Here is a 21,186-nt window from a genome sequence, read left to right on the forward strand (position 1 = left end):
GGGGGTTACTAGGTAATAACAGCAGGGAGTCCAAAATGGACACATCCAAAGAGAATCTATATTAAATATAGATCCTTTCATTTAGGCATGTTAGTATATTTTTAGCTTTATATGATGCCATATTCAAAATTTCATAAGAACTAAACAGTGCCACAAATATAAGCCTATTTGGCTACAGAGACAAATGAGACTCTGCTGTGAGCTAGAAAGAGAATTCAGGAAAAGATCTTGAATGAGCAACAAAAGGCTACTCTTTGTAATTGGAACTGATTCGGCCCGCCAAGTGCTTTGATTAGGAACTGTTATTAGCACAGAAGTGAAAATAACAGTTAATTCTATAAAGAGAAGGAAAGAGCATTAAGATTTAATTAAATCTTGTTTTACTTGGGCAAGCTAGCCATGCAGCGATGTCACGGAAGAGCAGAGCCTGGCACTTTGTTGAGTGGTAACAAAAGAAGAGACGTAACTGAAATGCCATTTTGCATAGTTAATGTGAGTGAGAAGGGGAAGGGATCGGGACCAGGATGTAAATTGGAATCATGGTACATGAGCTATATTTGCAGGATATGAGGATGCTGAGCCTGCAGAAGACAAACAGACCCAGTGGATGCTGACCCATCATTGACCAGCATCCAGGTGGTCTTGGATTTTTCTATGGAAACACAAATAAAACTAATGTATGAGCCTCAGACATAGGACATGAACCAAAGAGGGAAAATGATAGCTTTATTTAAACTTTATATAAACAGACTTCAGCTTTATGTAAACAGTTTCTAGCCATCAAAACTTTCCACGGAGGTTGACCTGTAATTGACAGTGAGCAGGGGGGTGGGGTGGGGTGGGAGGGTTGATGCTGAAGGGGTCATGATATCAAGGGGTCCATGTAGAAACAAAGAATGTTTGTGTTTGGGTCAGGTCCAGACCATGCAGTTTGGAAACTGATTGTGGTGGCAATTTTACAATTCTGCTTGATGTGATTGAACTATGGAATGATATGTATTAGTTAAAAAGTTTTTTTAAGTTTAAAAAGAAAAAGAAAAAAAACCTCCCAAAGGAGGAAATAGACCACCTTTGAAAAGCAGTGAGTTTGTTATACAGGTATTTAGGTTTAGGCTGCACAGATAATAGGTAGTTGCTTTCTAATTGAGTTTGGCCTGTTGGGTATTAATTCCATGAGGAAAATTCAAACCGACTGCCATGGAGTGGACTCTAACTCATAGAGACCTTACACAGGTTCCCCAGGCTGTAAATCAATAGGGGATCAGGTAGCCTCAACTTTCTCCTGGAAAGCAACTTGTGGATTGGGACAGCTTATTTTGTCGTTTGCAGTTCTATGTCTAGCCCACAGCACCACCAAAGTTCTTCATTAAAAGAAAACAAAATAGAATTATTAGATAATATACATTGTTGTTATTTATGTGGTAGAGTCTGAGGTGGAATTCCCACCCTTCATTCAATATGATATATTCCTTATGATATGTTGTTAGGTCGCATTGAATTGTCTCCTATTCATAGTGACTATATGCAGCCTTATGACACATTGTGATAGTCAACTGAATTCTCCAGAAGCTAAATACGCCATAAAAAATTCTGGGTTTGAACTAATAAATCTCTCTTATTTAAAATTTATGATAAATAATGCTCAGCGTTATTGTTATTTCTTTCTGGAAACAAAAAGTAAACAAAGCGAACATGCTGTCTCACAGATACCACTAAACTCTCAGGAAATGTCCTATACCTTGTTTTGTTACATGTTGAGATAAGAGTTATTTCAATGGCTGACTACCATCACCAGCTTTAGGGAGCTAGGAGAGACAATCATTACCTGGTTTGGCATGTACATGCAACTTGTGACCACTGCTAGCTGTATCCAACAGCCAAAGGCACATGTGAAAAACTAAAATAAAACTCATATATGTGGACTTATTTACTGTGTCATTGAACAGATAATGATGCTAATGCCTTCTTTCTGGTTCTCCCTCCCTTGCTTTCTTTACCTTTTATTTAGATTCTAGTAATGATAAGCTCTGTTGGTTTTGAGATAAAAACCAAGGAGCCTAGAAGGTTTTTGGATACCAAGCTACTGATTCTCGTGTTAAATAAGTGTTTGGAGTAGATACATAGTAAGAACAATTCTTTAGATAAAATTATTCTGGCATTCAGAATGGACTGATTTCCTATGAAATGTTACACAGGCAAGGTAAAGTAAAATGTCAAGTTGGAATGGAAGTGTTCTCATTTCAGTTCTTGTTATGCAAGCCAAATTCTTGGAAAATATGTGCAGAAAGATTTCAGTTTGAGTGATGTTTATCTACAAACCCAATCAATGCCTGTATTATATGCCCAGTAACACATATAAAAGGTGGCATTGTGGGTTAATTACTGGACTTCCAACAACAATGTCTATGGCAATGTCTGTGGGGCAAATCCACCAATTGCTTTGTGGGAGAGAGATCATGAAATTATTTATATGTAATCGTTGATCATGGAATTCATGAATTGATCATTGAATTATTTATACATTATGATTCTTAATAAAATAATTTAAACATCACTTCAATGACAAATTGAGAGTCTATTAAAATTTTAATTTTATAAATGTATATTTTTCACAAGTTAAACATAAAAGCAATCTACTTGCTGAATTCAATTACTCTTGCTGAATTCTTAATTTTTGCAAAAAATTTGCAAAAAAAGCAATTACTCTTGCTGAATTCTTAATTTTTGCAATAGTTCTCAGTTGACATAGAGGGTAGTGGAATCAATTATCTTAACTGCTTTGAGGACATTTTTTGTTGGTGATAGGGTTTAGTAAATTCAGTATCTAGGAATTCAATATCTAGAAAAGGCCTCAATGCATGACTAAAAGCATTTTTTTTAAAGTGGAACACTGAGTAAAAGACTGGTAAATGACTCTGACTAAATCAAAGATGTTGAGAACATATTCAGACACGACATTAAGATCTTTTTAAAATATTATTTTCTTAATGAATATAAACAAAAAAAACCATTATTTTCCTTAAAAACTTATATAGAAAAGACATCAAGCAAATGCCCTCTTATTGATCATTTATCTTCCACCAAGGAATGACAAAAATGCATCTTTCTAGGCAGTTTCCGGTTGAAAGTCTTAGAATGATGTGCTAGGCTGGGTCCTCTAGAGAAGCAAAATCAGAAATGCTTACGAATAGATAACCAAATGTATATCAAGAATGTATATGTATAAATAAATGTGTATATAAAAATAAATGTATATCTAGAATAGAGACCCTTCTTAAAAACAAGGGCGAGTCTCAACTATCAAGCACACATTTTCTTCTGCAACCGCACCATCAGGAAATACTTTTGGTTGTCCCAAAACCAGGATAAATTCCTTGTTAGATTTGTCATTTCCAATCCATGAGCAAATCTTATTGGCTCTTCCTTCAAAACACTTCTCAAATTGGTCCATATTTCTCAGTGGCCATTTTGTTAATTAAATACTTTTATTGGGGGCTCTTATATCTCTTATCACAATCCATACATTTCATCGACTGTATCAATCACATTTGCACATATGCTGCCATCATCATTCTCAAAACATTCTCTTCCCCTGTGTTTCAAGCTACCATTTTACTGTTGCTTGCACTTCTGTAATATATTCTTTGACGTGCCTTCCTCCACAGAATGTTTTACTGGTACATACAGTTCATTCTGTACACATGGGTTGATGTAATCTTTAAAACCGCAAAGCAGAGCTCATTTCTATCTACTTTTCCAATGCAATTTTCTACGGTTTCCTACTATTAGTCTCCGAATACAAGAGTCATCTGCTTGTTCTTTGAACATACTACATGTTTCAAACTGTCTTACACAGAATTGGCTCTACTCAATACATAGATATTTAGTTTGTTTCTTTTCTTTTTCCTTTTTTTGTAACTAACAATAGCCAAGGAAGTTTAAGGCAGGGGAAAGTTAGCTATGTCCTCTGTTGAAAGTTACAATAAAGCAAAATCTGTGATCTAATTTAGCCTAACACTTGGATATTTATTAGATAAGCATGTTTGCATTAATAAGCAAGTACTAAACAGTTTTTACAACCTAATGGTTCTTTGTTCTTTCAGGTTCTCAGAGGATCTAGAGTCAGAATATTTTATACTTATAATTAGATCCAACAATGAACTATTTTTATAATCCATGACAGGACAATGAATCATTGATGAATCAAGCCTTGGTGCTGTCTCTAATGTAAGGATGCAGGGTTTTGACCTCACTTGATTATTAAAACCTGTTAATAAAAATATGAGGAATGTCAAAAATTACATGTATCAAGATTCCTGTTTAGAATACCATTTATTTCACCAATTATGGCCCATTTAAATGCCAATAATTAAGACATTTACTTAGCAATAACTAACAGTGTTTAACATGAACTATGATGATTGGTTGAGCATCTGGAATTGATCCAGAATTTTAAAAGATTACACGGGAGCTGTCTCTGTAGACTGGCTTTTCGTATACAATCCTAGTAGATGACCTCTGAATTAGGGACTCTTGATTGAGACAAGTGACCAACCTATACCTGGAGTTAAAACTTGAGTGACTAAGACTTAATATAATATCATACTGAAATGGATTATAAAATCATACTGACTACACTGAGTGGACAGAAGCCATGGTGGTACAGTGGGTTATGCCCTGGGCTGCTAACCCTAAGGTCAAGAGTTCAAAACCACCATCATAAAAGAAAGAGGAAATTGTCTACTCCTATAAAGAGTGGAAGAAGCAGACCAGCCTGTGATCATGAAGTGTAGACAGATCAGGTATCAGGCATCAGAAGGCCCCAAAGAAACAATCGTATCTATATGAACCAGTGGGGTCAGAGTGGAGATCCAAAGGCCATCAGTAGACAATTGGACATCCCCTCACAGAAGGATCACAAGGAAGGGATGAGTCAGTCAGGGTGCAGTATAGAACCAGCAAAATATACAAAATCCCTCTAGTTCTTTAATGCTTTCCCCCACCCCTATTATCATGATCCCAGTTCTACCTTACAAATCCAGTGTACCAGAGCATGTACACTGGTACAGATAAGAGGTCTCAACACACAGAATCCAGGACAGATAACCCCCTCAACAACAGTAATGGGGGTAGTGATACCGGGAAGGTAGGGGGAAGGTAGCGGGAGTAAGGAGGAATCGACCACAATGATCAATGTATAACCCCCCACCCACTCACCCAGGGTGATGAACAACAGAAACATGGGTGAAGGGAGACAGGAGATGGTGTAATATATGAAAATAATTGAAATTTATAACTTATCAAGGGTTCCTGAGGGTGGGAAGGTGGGGAGGGAGGAAAAAGAATGAGGAGCTGATACCAAGGGCTCAAGTAGAAAGAATATGTTTTGAAAAGAATAATGTATAAATGTGCTTAACACAATGGATGTATGGATTGTTGTAAGAGTTAGATTGTTGTAAGAGCTAGACTTGATGAGAGTGATTTGCTTGTTTAGTTGGTTGTTTTGCTTCTTTTAAAATTCATTTTATTGGGGGCTCATACAGTTCTTATCACAACCCATACATCGATCTATTGTGTCAAGCACATTTGTACATATGTTGCCATAATCATTTTCAAAACATTTCTTTCTACTTGTGCCCTTGGTATCAGCTCCTCATTTTCCCCCTCCCTCTCCCAGCCTTCTTCCCTCATGAACCCTTGATCATTTATAAATTATTATTTTGTTATGTCTTAAACAGACTGGTCTCCCTTCACCCACATTTCTGTTGTCTGTCCCCCTGGTAGGGAGTTAGATGTAGATCATTGTGATCAGTTCCCTCTTCCATCCCCACTCCCTTCCCCCTCCCCTACCCCTCCTGATATCGCTACTCTCATTATTGGTCCCAAGGGGTTTGTCTGTCCTGGATTCCCTCTGTTTCCAGTTCTTTTCTGTACCAGTGCACATGCTGCTCTGATCTAGCCAGATTTGTAAGGTAGAATTGGGGTCATGATAGTGGGGAGAGGTGGGGAGGAAACATTAAAGACTAGAAAAAAGTTGTATGTTTCTTCGGTGCTATTCCGCACACTGACTGGCTTGTCTCTTCTTTGTGATCGTTCTTAAGGGGATGTCTAATTGTCTACACATGGGATTTAGCTTCCATTCCACATACCCCTCATTCACATTGATATGATTTTTTGTTCGGGGTCTTTGATGCCTGATACCTGATTCCATCGACACCTCATGATCACACAGGCTGGTGTGCTTCCTCCATGTGAACTTTGTTGCTTCTCAGTTAGATGGCTGCTTGCTTATCTTCAAGCCTTTAAGACTCCATGTGCTATACCTTTTGATAGCCAGGCACCATAAGCTTTCTTTACCACATTTGCTTATGCATCCACTTGTTCTTCAGGAATCATGTTGGGAAGGTGAGAATCACAGAATGCTGGGTTATTAGAACAAAGTGTTCTTGCAGTTGAGTGAGTACTTGAGTAGAAGCCCAATATCAGTCTACTGCCTTAAAACTTAACATATAGGTATATTACATAGATCTATTTCCCTATCTTTACAAATAAATATATTGACATATGAACATGCCTGTATTTAGACCTCTATAAATATCCTTTGTATCCAAGTTTTTCCCTATATTTCTTTTTACTTTCCTCTTTTCCACTATCATGTTGGGCCTTCATTCGGGTTTCAGTAATTCCTCTGTTACATTGCTCTTGATCAAGCCCTACCAGGCATCCTACACCCTCCTTCCCATAAATTTTAGATCACTTGTTGTTTCCTTGTCCCTGTTGAGACCCCCTTCATTTTCCCCACCTGCCCCTCTCCCCCTGGAACCGTCAGTTCCGTGTTTCATCCTCCAGATTGTTTATCCAGCCTATCTTATCTAGATAGACAAGCAAAGACAATAATAAGCATGAAAACAAGACAGAGCAAAACAAAGCAACAAAAGAAAACAAAACAACAACAACAACAACACAAAACCAAGGACAAAAAAAGAAAAGTGTATACATAATTGGAGGTCTGTTTGTTGACCTTTATTTTTCTGCTAGAGTCTGATGGGGTGCCACGCCCTGACCCAAAGTCTATTTTTGGTATTTGCTGAGGATTCCTTGCTTTGCTCCCCTTGCTGCTCTGTTGCACTCCCTTTGCGTTTTTGTTTTGGTGTGGTGGGGTCAGATAGGGCACAATTTCTGCACTGTGTCTGCACAGTGTTGTCCCTTGTAGCCCTATTAATCAGTGAGGGACATCATGTCTAGTGGTGGGGCTGTCCATATAGTCCTCTCTGTTCATTGGCTGCTCTGAGCAGGAGTATCATCTTTGGCTGGGTGGGCCAGGGTGTGTTCCACTCTCTCTTTCATTTGCTTCAATAAGATGTGCAGCTCTCCCTGCTTCAATGCTCCAATTCTATCCTCTGAAGTGAATTCTTCTGGGGGGCAAAGGGCATGTCCACAAATTTGGGATTGGGGCCAGTCCTGCAGACCTCTCTATTGATTCCCTGCTTCAAACTGGCTGTTGCATTCACCTCTTGGCATACCTGGTTGAAATCTGGGCCCTCTCTCCCTCTCCTGTGGAGATATAAACAACACCCACCCCTTAGGTGGGTTAGTGCCCTGTTCCCCAGCTACCCACATCTTTTTTCTCTCTTTCTTTCTTTTTACCTCCTTTTTAGTTGGCTGCCATATGTATCCCTGGTTTGGATCTGGTCCCTGCCATAGTACCTGGACCACACCCCAGGAATGTATGTATACAGTGGCTTGTCCCCTATGCCTCTTTGAATTTTTAAGCTTTCCTCAGTGTACTCATATTGTACTTGTCCTATTGGCTTATCCGCTTAGCATATATTCCTTCAATTCTTCCTATGTGGCGATATGCTTCATGTTTTAATCCCTGCTTTTTAGGAATGCATAGTACTCCATTGCATGTATATACCACAGTTTTTTAATCCATTCAGTTGTTCACAGAAATTTGGGTTGTTTCCAACTCCTTGCTGTGGTGAACATTGGAGCACAGATGTCTGGCTGTGGTTTGTTTCTTTCCTCTTCTGGGTATATGCCCAGTAGAGGGATTGCTGGGTCGTATGGTAGCTCAATTTCCATCTGTTTTAGATATCACCAAATCGATATCCATAGTGGCCATACGTACCCACAGGTCTACCAGCAGTGGACAATCATTCCTATCTCACCCTAGCCCTTCCAACACTTGTTACTTTCTGATTTTTTGAATTGGGCTATCTTTGAGGGTGTTAGGTGGTATCTCATAGTTGTTTTAATTTGCATTTCTCTTATGGGTAATGATCTGGAACATTGTCTCTTATGTTTATTGGTCATTCGGACTTCTGCCCTTATGAAACTTCTTTATTGTCTTGGAGACATCTCTAAATTGTCCTTTACTAGAAGATGTGACTTAAGACATGATCCTTCATTGTCCTTTGGGCTGTGGCCTGCTAAAAGACACGGTGCCTTCATGAAAGCCACTCATCAGCGTTGAGGAGTCATCTGGGATGCAGGGAGAAATTGCAGGACCGTTTGGTAGAGTACTTCCAAGATCTCTGATGGGGTGAAAGACACCAAGACCAGATGCACCAGAGACTGTGGCATGGACAGAGAGGCAATGCCAAGACCGTGTGGTACTTTGTCCTCATCTGGCCTGAGAATAGAAATTGAGAGACAGAACAAGCTGCCTGGCTTCCTGGCCCATGGAGACCAAAGAAAGACTTTACTGCTGACTGAAGAGGAGGATTGCTGGAATCCAAGGATTCTCTCATTCCGGTCTGCTGATTCTGACTTTTGGTAACTTGTATGTTTCCCTCATAAACCCCCTTAGTTGTGAGTTCTCACTGTGCATTCGCTGTGGCCACTGCAACAAATTATTGAACCCGGCATTACAATAAAGTGCCTTTGGAGGAATGGTTGGTCAGAACAGGGAAAGAATGGTGGAGCAAGGAAGCATGTGTGACACCTGCCGCGTGGCACCCCAGAAGCCAGAGGTGGTCAGATCTGTCCACCTGTGTTGTGGTTCATTGCAATTCCAAACCCTGCTTCCTCCTGCGCCTTCCCTACAATTGTTCCTATTATTGTAGCTTTAGTGAGGATCTTCCTGTTTTCCATGGACCCTCTGATGCTCTACTTTACCAAGAAAAACCAGGAGCCCCTCAATGTGAGGGTCGACATAATAGCTACCACAAGGAACTCAAACACACCAACGACGATGAAAATGGCAGCAAACCGTAAGGTCGGCGTAAGTCAGAGCAGACTTGACGTCACTGCCTAACTACGTGTTGCCATCCGGTTTAGAGGGCTTTACGGTTGGGAGTGTTCGGCAGAAAGACGAGCTTACTTTTCATCTCTTCCTCCCCCTGTTGCCACGATGATCCTTCTTCTGTCAAGCTGATTTAAAAGCTATCAGGAAGTCTGCATCTGTGTGATTTGATGGGTAGTGCCCAGTCTCCTTAGCAGGGCACCAGAATCACCTTGATTGTTACACCCTTGTGTGCATGTGTGCCTGTGCGTATGTGCACGGGCGCACACACACCTTCTTGTGCCCCATGTCTCATGCTCTAATAATTCTGGCCTGTCTATTCACAAAGAGAAGATGTTCAGGTTCTTTGTGACAACACTCCCCTGGCTGAGGAGCCCTTCCACTGGTTCCCACGGACTGTCTATTTGTCTTACAAGTATCATTTCCTCAACGGGCTCGATTCTCTTCCAATCTGCTTCAGGGGCCACGGATGATACTCAGCACCTACCCTCTTTTACAACAAGATTGTTGCATCATTGTTTCTAAATATGACTGTATGTTCTAGAAAATGATGACTTGCGCGCTTAAGATCGGTGCAGTTTTAGCATACATAGTTCTCCATCCATGGTGAAATGTTACAAGGGAGAAAAGAGGAGATTATTGTAACCACGAAACACTCCCAAGCCTGACAACAATCTCTGGCGAGCTGTCCTTTAGGGGAGGTGTGTACAGTTGCTGGGATGGCTTGGCGTCTTTTGTGGACAGGGCCAACTCCATTCCCTGGTGATGTCAATATGGCATCCTTCATCAGTTTGAGCATTCTCTGGCACGGAAAACACACAAAGTCTGCATGTTGTTTATGAGACTGAGAAGGTGAGTCAGTGGACTCCGTTCCAAGTTGGCAAGAAGGGAACATTGTCCTAAACATCTACAGCTCCAGCATCACATGGAGTCTTTCATTAATTTAAACATTGATGGAAATTTAAAACTTGTATTGATCCGGGGCTATTTTTGTGTGCATATTGCATAACTAAGTTCTCTAACAGCAGAATTCAAAAGGACATATTTCCTTGGTAACATTTAGGGGAAAAAAACAGAATAGGTTTCTATTTTGTTCTTTCTTTCTCATGTAAAATCATTAGTTTCCTAATGAGTGCTGTAAAACCTGAAGAAGTCAGGCTAAGAGAAACTCTGCATTTACATGTAATGGATTTGGATAATCTTGAGCAAAATGATCAATTATTGAATTGATTCTTTCAGAGCCCGGAACAACTAATTTTTACAATTGTATAGAGATTAGTGCCTTTCCCATTTCACCAATGAGAAAACAAAACTCACTATAATCATTGTTTACCTAGCTCTGTTTGGTTTCTTTTAGCCAAAATCTTCTTTCATTGGGTTCACAGTTTTTATTTTAAAAAGCCTTGGCCCTTCTATCAGTTTTTCATACGACAATGGTTTTGGTGTTGTTGCTAATGCTGGATTTTCTGCCAGCAATATTTCAAATACCAGCAAGGTGGAGCTGTTTTTGGTGACACTTCCAGACTAAGACAGATGAGTAAGAAAGCCCTGGCACTCTTCTGGAAATTAGACCCTACGGATGATCACAAAATATTGTCTGCCTAAATAGGGTAGTGATTGTGAAAACAGTGCAGAAACAAGTACTTCTCCATTCTGTTTTCCACCAGGTTGCCCTGAGGCAGAACCAGTTCAAAGGGAGCTAACAACAAAAACATTTTAAGAGAAAATATGATCTTCAAAGGCTATTCAATTAGATGAAAATTACACAAAATAAATGATACAGGCAATGTTGATATTGATAACATCTGGCAATTTTTGATTGCTTATTCTGTGCCAGGGCCTCTTCTTTATAAAGCTATCAAAGTACATTATAAACATCGTGTCATTCGGTCATCTTAATGATCCCGAGGGGAGGCTGCTCACAGTGGCACGTTTCATAAGTTAGGAAATGAAACCATGGAGAGAGTAAGTCGCTGTCCTAAAGTCACACCAATTAGAAGTGGCAATGCTGACCCTTGAACTCAAGTTGGTTTGACTTCAAGTTCTCTTCTGTATCCATTATGCCATATGGGTCTTAGCCTATACACTGAGACCTACACATGCAAGCCTAAATAGTGAGTTATATTTTTAAGGGGTGCATATAATCATGCAATTGAGGAGTAAATGTACTACTGAGAAACTCGGTACATAAATCTACAAACATAATTTCGTGTTTGTGAGTACCTTGTATCTTAATTCCTTTGCCCAGACAATGAGGAATTTGAACTAATTGAATACGAGTTCAATTTCAAGGCTCACTATAAAGCTATATACTAATACAATCCATTGTTATTGTGTTCAACAAGCCCTCTGCAGAAATCTTCTCTTTGCAGGAACCCACTATAGTGTGTTTTCACATTTGATGCCTATATGCTACTGCAGCCCCAACTAGCTCAGTTCTCTGTACCAATTGAGAAGCCTATAAAAGAACCATCCTGGTATCCAACGTTTTGTGGAAACAAGCTAAAGAGCAGGAAAAACCTCAAGCTAGCAGATGAGGAAAATATGGCTCCACCCCCCCACCCCACCCCCAAACAGAGCAATGACACAAACATCAGAGTTCTGGAGAGACATAAGACAGGCATTCAAATTCCAAAGAACGACTATTTGTAGATACATACAGAAACTGAGATAAACTCATCGTGGTAAACCTTTTGCCATGAATATTGATGACCCTGCTGTAGCCCACAAGATTGACAGTGCAAAGGAATATAGCCTAATGTCTTCATCTCTTAGTGGGGCTCTCATATAAATACCATGAGAAGAAGCGTACTTGATTATCTCACACTTCCAGAGGCTCGAAGTCTACATTGAAGGTACTAGTTCTAGGAAGACAAACATGCTCTCGGTCAACTTCTATAACCCCGGCTTACTTTGTTCCTGGGTGATATTCATGTGATATCTGTCCTTAGCCCATTCTGCCCATTTATACTCTCTTCTGTGTCAAACCTGATGTTTCTTGTAATCCAGAGGTGGATGCACTTAGAACTACCGCGATGTGTTCCCTGTAAGAAATGACATGGGTCTGCCCTCTGGTCTCATGTGATGCTCAGAGAGGGGAGGAGGGTCACTCTCAGCATCAGACCTTGGCCAAGTCCTATGGGGAAGGGTTCATACATGCCTCCAACTCTAACGCTCCTTTACTGATGCTGACCCACTCATGCCATGGTGCTTTCTATTGCACAGATGGGCTCAGTCACTCAGGGCAGGAGCTACAGAGAACTCCCAGATCAATCTGAAAGTTACGGGCTTTCTTGGGGAAGTTGACATTATAGTTGAAGAGCAGAGATGCTCAAGAGACAGATCAATCAGCACAGCTTCTTCACCATGCTCATAAGCAAACTTCTCTTTGGCCTTGGTCATTTAGCTTGGCCTCTGTCCTTTTGGGGCAATGTTACAAAGTTTGTTACCATTGCTAAATGCCAAACGGTACTCCATTTCACCTTAAACCTCAGTCTGAAGGCACTCAGCTCTAGGTTCCTAGTTAAATGCTTGCACACACTCCACTTGATAGGCATTTGGCCTTACTTGATTCTTGAGCCCTGGTGGTGTTATGGTTTTGCTTGGGTACATGGTCACCAGCCCGCTCCTTGGGAGAAAGATGCAGCTTTCTACTCCCATAAAGAATTACAGTCTCAGAAACTCTCAGGAGCAGTTCTACCCTGTCCTATAGGGTCACTAAGGGCTGCTATTGACTCGATGGCGGTGAGTTTGGTTTGGGGTTTTGGTTACAGAAGCCCCCACTCTGTCTCATGATCTGGCTATTGGTTCTACTAGTGCTACTCCTTTGTCACTCCTCTGCCACACCTAAGGCATCACAGCTTCCTATCTCTGGATCAAGGAATTGGAATGCAGAGTGATATCTGGGTCCAAGGGATGAACTCCATTCCTGGATCTTCTTTCTTGATGGTCCTGAGATTACTTCTTGTTTCTGAAGTGAATTATTTGATACCAAGCAGGATGGCCAAATTGAGCAATCCCTCTGCTAGATTTCCAAGACTTGACTCTCAGAATTAGCCCTGTTAACAGTCACTCACAACTGAATCACACCATCCCTTTCTCAGAGCCAGCAGGAAAAATGTTTGGTGGGAGGCAGTTAAAGGGATAAGGCCATATCAGGTCAATCCCCAGACCACCTCTTCATTAATGTAACAAAACACCTAGTTACAGATGGGATTAGTCCGCCAGTATAGGGGTTAAGATTTCAACACAAAAGGCGGAGCTTCAAAAGTTCATGGGGAAAAAAGCAATCATCTTTTCGCTCCACTTTTCCATGAACTTTCTGATGTTCTCTATATTTTGGAGGACCATAAGTCAATCCTAAAGAAGTATGGCCTTTGGAGTCAAACAGATCTGCTAGCTCTTACTTAATTCTCTTTTTCTGGGAAATTGTCTTACACTTACCTTTGTGGCTCAGTTTCTTCATGTATAAAATGGCACTCATAATTTAAATATTTCTTAGGGCAGTTATAAATGAGTCTTTCTGGGTTTTATAATTTTCATTGTGAATTAGGTTCGGGTTTACATAAGAGATCATCTTTTGTTCATTCAACCTAAGGCAGGTCTGGGTCTTAATGTATAAAATAATATAAAGAGTTTCATCTAAGGTCATAAATACAGTACAGGTTAAATTACTCATTATTCTAATAGCAGTAATAACCAATATGATGTGTTGACTCTAATTGATTATTGTTTATAATTATCTCATCTATCCCTCAATTCCAGGAATAATTTGAAGAATTCTCTTTGTGGTTTTCAAGAAAGCCTCATAGGAAATTCTAGGAATAATTTGAAAAATAAGTTGAGGCATAATTTTAAGAATTTGTTTTTTTTTTACCTTTTGTAAGAGAAACATAAAACACCAGGTAAATATTGATATTTCACTCAAAAATATGTTTTCTCCTTGGAGGGTATCTGAAAGAAAAGATAGTCATGATATCATGCCAAGTATTATAAACTATATTACAAATTATCTACAGGTTCCTATTTCTTCAGAACTCCAGCTTCTTCATTTCAATGTCAAGGCAACTGAAGGATAGACAGCTGAATCTCTTGGGCATCAGTTCCCAAAGAATTATGAATCCTTTGGGTGAGAAATCATATTTTCTAAGCATCAAGAGGTCCATCATTGATTTTTTTTCAAATCAATAGGTGAACCTCAAGATAATTGGTTACAGTTACCTTAGTTATCATTTATCTTCAAATAACTAATTGCCCAGCACAGAAAGACACCAGTAATTAACTACATATAATAAAATGATAAACTCTCCATTTTCCTCTAATCATGAGAGTTTGACTAACACCGAATACATTTCTGACTACTCGACTTACATTAAAATACATCCTTCGAAGAGAAAGTACCACATAATCAGGAGGTGGAGGAAACTTTCAAGGGAATTTTACACACCTTTCATTTTATGGTGAGAGACTTTAAAGTGGTTTGTACATTTCCCCCAAATTGTCTGGCTAATTATGGTAGGGTTATGAATTGAATGCTCTTCTGATTTTCCACACAGTGCTGTATTTAATTTGTTTTTTTACTCTGCTAAACAGAAATCTGTAAATTACACCAGGTGTACTACTTTTCTGATATGTTTGCCTTTTGGGATAGGTAAACCAGTCATTGTTGCAAGGTATTGAGTTTGGGCCAAAGGAATGATCTAAGAGCAAGATAATCTTTTAAATGTTTTCACAAAGGTACTTATGGATTAAAAAACGTCCCCAATGAAATTCATTAGACATATTTCACTATTATTCAGCAATGGACAAAGAAACAGAAGCCTAGCAAATCTCTGAATCAGCAAAGTAAAGCATACATGTTTATATAGATGAGAGGTCCATAGCAAAAGCAAAGGCAAATATGAGTACAGTTACATTTGTGTGTGTGTGGGTATTAGTAATACAGATAATCTCGCATCTCAATTCTCTTGCCAGGGCGTAGCACTTAGGAAACAACTAACGCAGAATTTATTTTCATTTTTTTATTGTGGTTTTGAAAACATGATATCTGTGTTGTCTTCTTCTAGGTGTGAAGCAGCAGCATCTGCAGAAATCCGGAGCACTTCTTTAATATTGGGATATTCTCAGGAAGTTCAGGACCTTTTGGAGAAATTTTGGACAGGTAAATACCAAGCACTACTAATCTGTTTTCTTGGGATTTTCCTTCTTGCTCCCAAAGTTTACAACAGAGTGGGATTTTATGCCTTTAAGAACATGCAAATGGAAAATCCAAATATCACTTTATTAATGAAACAGCTAATATGTGAGAGATTGCTTTTTAGTATATGGCAGAAATGGGGTGCTTAACATTTACCTCAGCAATAGATAGATGTGCATCAAGTCCCAGGACATCTTGGGACACTGCAGGCTCCCTCCACATGCCTGCTCTAGGGAGTTCAGTGTAAGGAGTGCAGAGACCTATTGCTTCTTCCTGTAAGCAGCTCAGTGTAAAGGGAAAGGGAAAGATGGCTTAAAACTACAAATGACTAAATCACCAGTCAAACCATCATATCTACTGACCAGGAAGAGCAAAAGTAAAGGGAAAAACTAAAAGGCTCCAAAGATGATTATCATAAAGATACCTTTATATGGATAGAAAAATTAAAAGTTAAGTATAATCTTTCTTCTCTAATACCAGTGATACAGAGAGATAAAGAACCTTTCAAAAGGATGAGGCACTCTTCAGAGGGTTCATCAAATTTGGCTCAATCTAATACCACAAGAAGGGAATTCCTCTTGGGTGATGCAGGTATTCAAGCAGAAGATTTCATCTATTCTAAGAAACAAGCCCGATTCTATGCAGAATTTTTGTCAACTGCATGCGAGAATTCATGTGTTTTCAAGCTCAAAATGGCCAAGTGTATTACTATGTGATAACCCCTTGACATTTGTGCTTTTAACTATTAAAAAGTAATCCAAAAGCCCCATTATAGATAATAGTTATTAATTTTTAAGGTATACTATTGGTTTATTTTGTAAGGAAGCTGTGGAGGAAACAATTTATGTAGGAAGAAATTAATTTATCTTAATTTTTAGTCTGTAAATCTCAATTGAATTTATCATTTATTAGATCATCTATTTTACTTGAATTTCTTTGGTAGTAGAAATGAAACTTTAACTGGAATTTATTGAAGGGATGGAGAAGACCCCATAATCTTAAAGAAAAGGTAAAAACAAATAAATAACAAATTTGAATCATGTGAATCTCACAGAGCATTCTACTACTTCTTTTTTTTTGGGGGGGGGGCGTTAATCATTTTATTAGGGGCTCATACAACTCTTAGCACAATCCATACACACATCAATTGTGTAAAGCGCATTTGTACATTCATTGCCCTCATCATTCTCAAAACATTTCCTCTCCACTTAAACCCCCGGCATTAGGTCCTCATTTTCCCCCTCCCTCCCCGCTCCCCCCTCCCTCATGAGCCCTTGATAGTTTATAAATTGTTATTTTCTACTACTTCTAATCCTCTGTCTCCCATAGCACTCTCTACTTTTTGGTTAGGTTCTATGATTCATCACAAGGGCCACATAGAACTTACAGACAATGCTCATGAATATGGAGTTTACTATGAACGGTAGCAGGTTATAATTTAGGAGGAAACACTCAGGATACAGTTATTCAGTCACAACATGGCACAGAGTTATTGGATGGCAGCTGGTGAGCAAAAAGTGCCCGAAGGGTATGCCACTCCCCTGAAAGCCTCAACCAGGAGATCCACTGCGCGGGAATCTCAGGGACCAAAGGATGGGTTCCATTCCTGCCTCTTGCTGACAGTGAAATCATCCATCCTGCTTCTGAGAAGACTCATTGTATATGCAGCAGGTTGACAATGACAATGAATCCTGTTTCCCTGCCCTATCTTTCTCAGGCCCATCAGGAAAAGGCTCAGTTAGTAGCAGCTAGACTAGGACGATAAGCTCCACATTCAATAATTCGATGTCCTTCATACCAGCAGTAAGAATGAAACATCCATAGAAGGGATTAACCCAATTAATATTCCTGTCTCCCTCTTATCTGTGTGTCTTCATCAGAATGCTAAAGACGTGGAAAGAAAACGGATTTCTTCTGGGCATCCAACTGTGTCAAAAGGAAAAAAGTGAAATCTGATGACTTTGACCATTTTCATTTCCTTAATGGAAGAGGCGCTATTTTAGTGTCTCTTCACTAATAATAAATTTCATGAGGGAGAATTAGTAATAAAAAGGGACATAGGGGTACGATCAGGAAAGAGGGTTCCATATTTTATGCGATTTAATATTCACTATGTTTCATTGCTCAGAGTGACCCTGTAAGACAGAGTAGAATTCCCTCTTTGTGTTTCTGAAACTATAAATCTTCATAGGAACAGGAAGTCTCATCTGTTTCTTGTTTTGTTTTTGTTTATTTCAGATGGGTCACCTGTTAATATAAGCAATCTACAAAATGTATCATCTATCATTTTATTTGGAATGTTAATATTAACAATGATCTTGGGTATTCTTCAACCTAAGACATAAAAAACTTATATCTACAAGCTAATATGTAAACTTAAAAAGTAGATTTTTATCCTACCTGTGTTTATTTTGAAAAGATAGGTTTGTTTTTGGCTACTATGCCTTTTCCTTTATAGAGACTGTAGATTTCTGATATTTAAAAGGGAGTCTGGTTTATTCTATATATCCCATTCAGATATGGATGAAGAAGACTTTAGGTTAAAATGAATACTACTAGATTCATTTAATCAAAAGATAGTATAATATTGTTTTTGTTAATGAATTACTGAAGTCATGCTAGGCCCAGAGAAGTCATGAATAATGGATGGAAAAGATATTATCATTCTTGAAAAAGTGATTTCAAGATACCTAGAAGACGTAGCAGTTTAGAAAGTTGGAAAGTATCACTACAATACATATATTGAGAAATGTACTGGTATAAAATTTAAAAATACAAACTCATTGCCATCAAGTCAAATCTGTCTCATAGCACCTCCTATAAGACAGGGTACAACATCCTGTATGGGTTTTCAAGACCAATTGCAGCAGTAGAAAGCCTCATCTTATTAGTCCCATAGAGTGGCTGATAATTTTGAGCTGCTGCCTATGTGAATGGCAGCCAAATGCTAACCACTACATCATCACAACTCCTTTGTCAGTATATTGACTATTATTAGTGTGATATGAATTATAGACCAAGTAAGACTAATATGAAGTCTGTTGTTATTCTAGAATTTGAAGCCTGGGCTTCCCTCTGCAGGGTTGTCTAGCCAGATACCGAGGTAGAACTAGTCCCAAACTAAGCCAACTGCCACCAGTGAAGTCTGATTCGTATTGACTGTGGCTCAGAATAAACCTGCCTTTCAGCATTTTCTCCACACAAGCAGATTGCTGCATCATTCTCCTGTGGGATGGCTGGTGGGTTTGAATCACAAATATTTTAGTTAATAGACCAAGCTTTAGCAATTTTGTCATCCTGAATATAAAAAAAAATTAAGTCAAAGGAAATCTCATCATTCCAGATAAATAAAAACAAACCAACAAAAATGTTGGAGAGAAAAATAGTAAGAAAATTTAAACACTGGAACGGACCTCAGGACCCAAATCTGAAAATTCCTCATGAAGCAAAGGCCCTTGAAGAGGGTAAAATGGCTCTAGTCAGTAAGACTCCCTGCTCCAGGAAGAAGCAAATTCTTTTTTTTTTTAAAGTTTTATTGGAATATAATTTCACATATCATACAATTAAGTGATTTGATCACCTTAATAACAGTTTTACAAGCATCACCCCAATCAATTATTCAATTATATATAATTTTCTTCTTTCTTTTTTTTTAAAGATCATTGTATTGGGTCCTCTTACAGCTCTTATACCAATCCATACATCAATTGGATCAGGCATATTTGTACATGTTGCCATTGTTATTTTCTAAACATTTACTTCCTATTTGAGCCCTTGGTATCAGCTCCTCTTTTTTCCCTTCCTCCTTTGCTCCTGCCCTTGTGACCCCTTGATCAATTATAAATTATTATTATTTTCATATATACTGTATATTTAATCATTTTATTTGGGGCTCTTACAGCTCAACCCATACATCCATGTGTCAAGCACATTTGTACATTTGTTGCCATCATCATTTTCAAAACTACTTGAGTCCTTTGTATCAGCTCATTTTCCCCCCTCTCCACTTCTCCCCTCCATGAACCCTCGATAATTTTTTTTCATGTCTTACACAACCACTGTCTTCATTCACCCACTTTCTGTTGTTCCTCCCCCTGGGAGGGGGTTCTATGTCAATCATTGTGATAGGTCCCCCCTTTCTCAGAAGAAGCAAATTCTAATGCAAGTAATGACTTTGACTGGGTTCTCTGGAAAAGCAAAACAAAGGATCATATATACATGTTCAAAACTTGCTGCTATTGAGTCAATACTGACTCATAGTGACTCTCTGTGGGTTTCCAAGAATGCAGCTCTTTAGCATTAGAGAGCCCAGTCTTGCTTCCAAGGGGCTGCAGATGGTTTTGAAATGCCAACCAAACTGATCACAGCCCAACATGCAACCAGAGGGAGAGAGAACAAGAAAGAAAAATTGGTGGTGGCGGGCATGCATTTGGTGGCAGACTGGCCATCTCTTCTGGCTATCAAGATTGCAGGGGCTGGTGAGTCCAAACTCTGCAAGCCAAGAAGCAGGCTGCGACCTCTTCTGGGGTGTGGTGCCTGGAAAATTCAAGTCTGCTGGTTAAGAGATACACTGAACATTCGTGTGCCAAGAACTAGAGGTCAAGTTACAAAAGGAGTGCAGAGTTGCAAAGAGAGATATCAAGCTTTGCCAGAACAGCCATCATGTAGTGGAAGCAGGCTACAACCACACAGCAAAGAACATTCCCCATTTTCCAAATGATTGGACGAATACATCACATTACATCATGGAAAGTGATTACATTTTATTACATTATGGAAGTCAGGTTAGTGACTATCAAACTATTGAGAATCACAGAAAAGCTAAGTTGACCCATAGCATCTAATATCTAAAACCAAACACCAAACTCACTGCCACCCAGTTGATGCCAACTGTAGCAAATTTATAGGACAGGCCAGAACTGTCCCCATGAGTTTCTAGGACTGTAACTGTTTACAGCAGGAGAAAGCCCTGTCTACTCCCTTGGAATGGCTGGTGGTTTCAAAATGTTAACCTTGCTGTTAGCAGCCCAACTTGTAACCACTGTGATGTTATTTACTGCCACGGGCTCCTGATTTAAGACCTCATAATTCCTCCAGATTTAGCTCAACCAAACATGTGCTCATTATTAATATTTAGTAAAAGCAAAGCCCCTGGGTGGTGTAAAAGGCTAATAGCTCAAGCACTTAGGCTGCTGGTTGATATCAACCCAGAGGTGCCTAGTAAGATAGGCTTTTCAATCTGCTTCACAAAGGTCACAACTCTGAAAACCCTATAGAGCACAGATCCACGCTGGCATGTATGGATTGACCATGGATCAGAGTCAACTTACAGCAACCATGTTAGCCTGGGTTGATTAGAGACAAATCCAGTGATATTCATATATATTTAAGAGAGAGCTTTATCTTAAGAAGTAATTATACATCAGGAATACATCCCAGCCCAGTCCAGATCAAATCCATAAGTCCGAAACTAATCCATAAGTTTGCTATGAGTCCACAGAGTCCATAAATCCCTCGTTAGACTCACACAGCCACAAGTGATGATGCAAAATGCAGGAAAATCACAGGCTGGTGGGTGAAAAGTCTAGTGACTCAAAGGGCAGTGGAAGCATCACAGGGCTGGCCCTGGTCTCAGCTTGGCTCAGGGACATGAAGGTGAAGGCAGAGAGAGAGAGTGAAAGTTCCCAGAATCCTCCTTACAAAAAGCCATGCCCACCAGGAGGCACCTTCAGGCCGTGACCTG

At 39.3% G+C, this 21,186-nt stretch overlaps 1 protein-coding gene across 2 annotated transcripts in view; it reads left to right on the forward strand.

Annotated features, from left to right (window-relative positions):
• LRRC4C (leucine rich repeat containing 4C) overlaps window positions 1–21,186 on the forward strand; it is a 1,557,030-nt gene that overhangs the window by 1,288,227 nt on the left and 247,617 nt on the right. For both annotated transcript variants that reach the window (XM_045291148.1, XM_045291149.1), the window contains exon 7: window positions 15,313–15,407. The gene's annotated coding sequence lies outside the window, so the exon portion shown is untranslated. The remainder of the gene's footprint in view (window positions 1–15,312; window positions 15,408–21,186) is intronic.

Source organism: Echinops telfairi, unplaced genomic scaffold, assembly GCF_000313985.2.
Source record: "Echinops telfairi isolate 266 unplaced genomic scaffold, ASM31398v2 ScPeMD7_60;HRSCAF=208, whole genome shotgun sequence".
Classification (NCBI taxonomy): domain Eukaryota; kingdom Metazoa; phylum Chordata; class Mammalia; order Afrosoricida; family Tenrecidae; genus Echinops; species Echinops telfairi.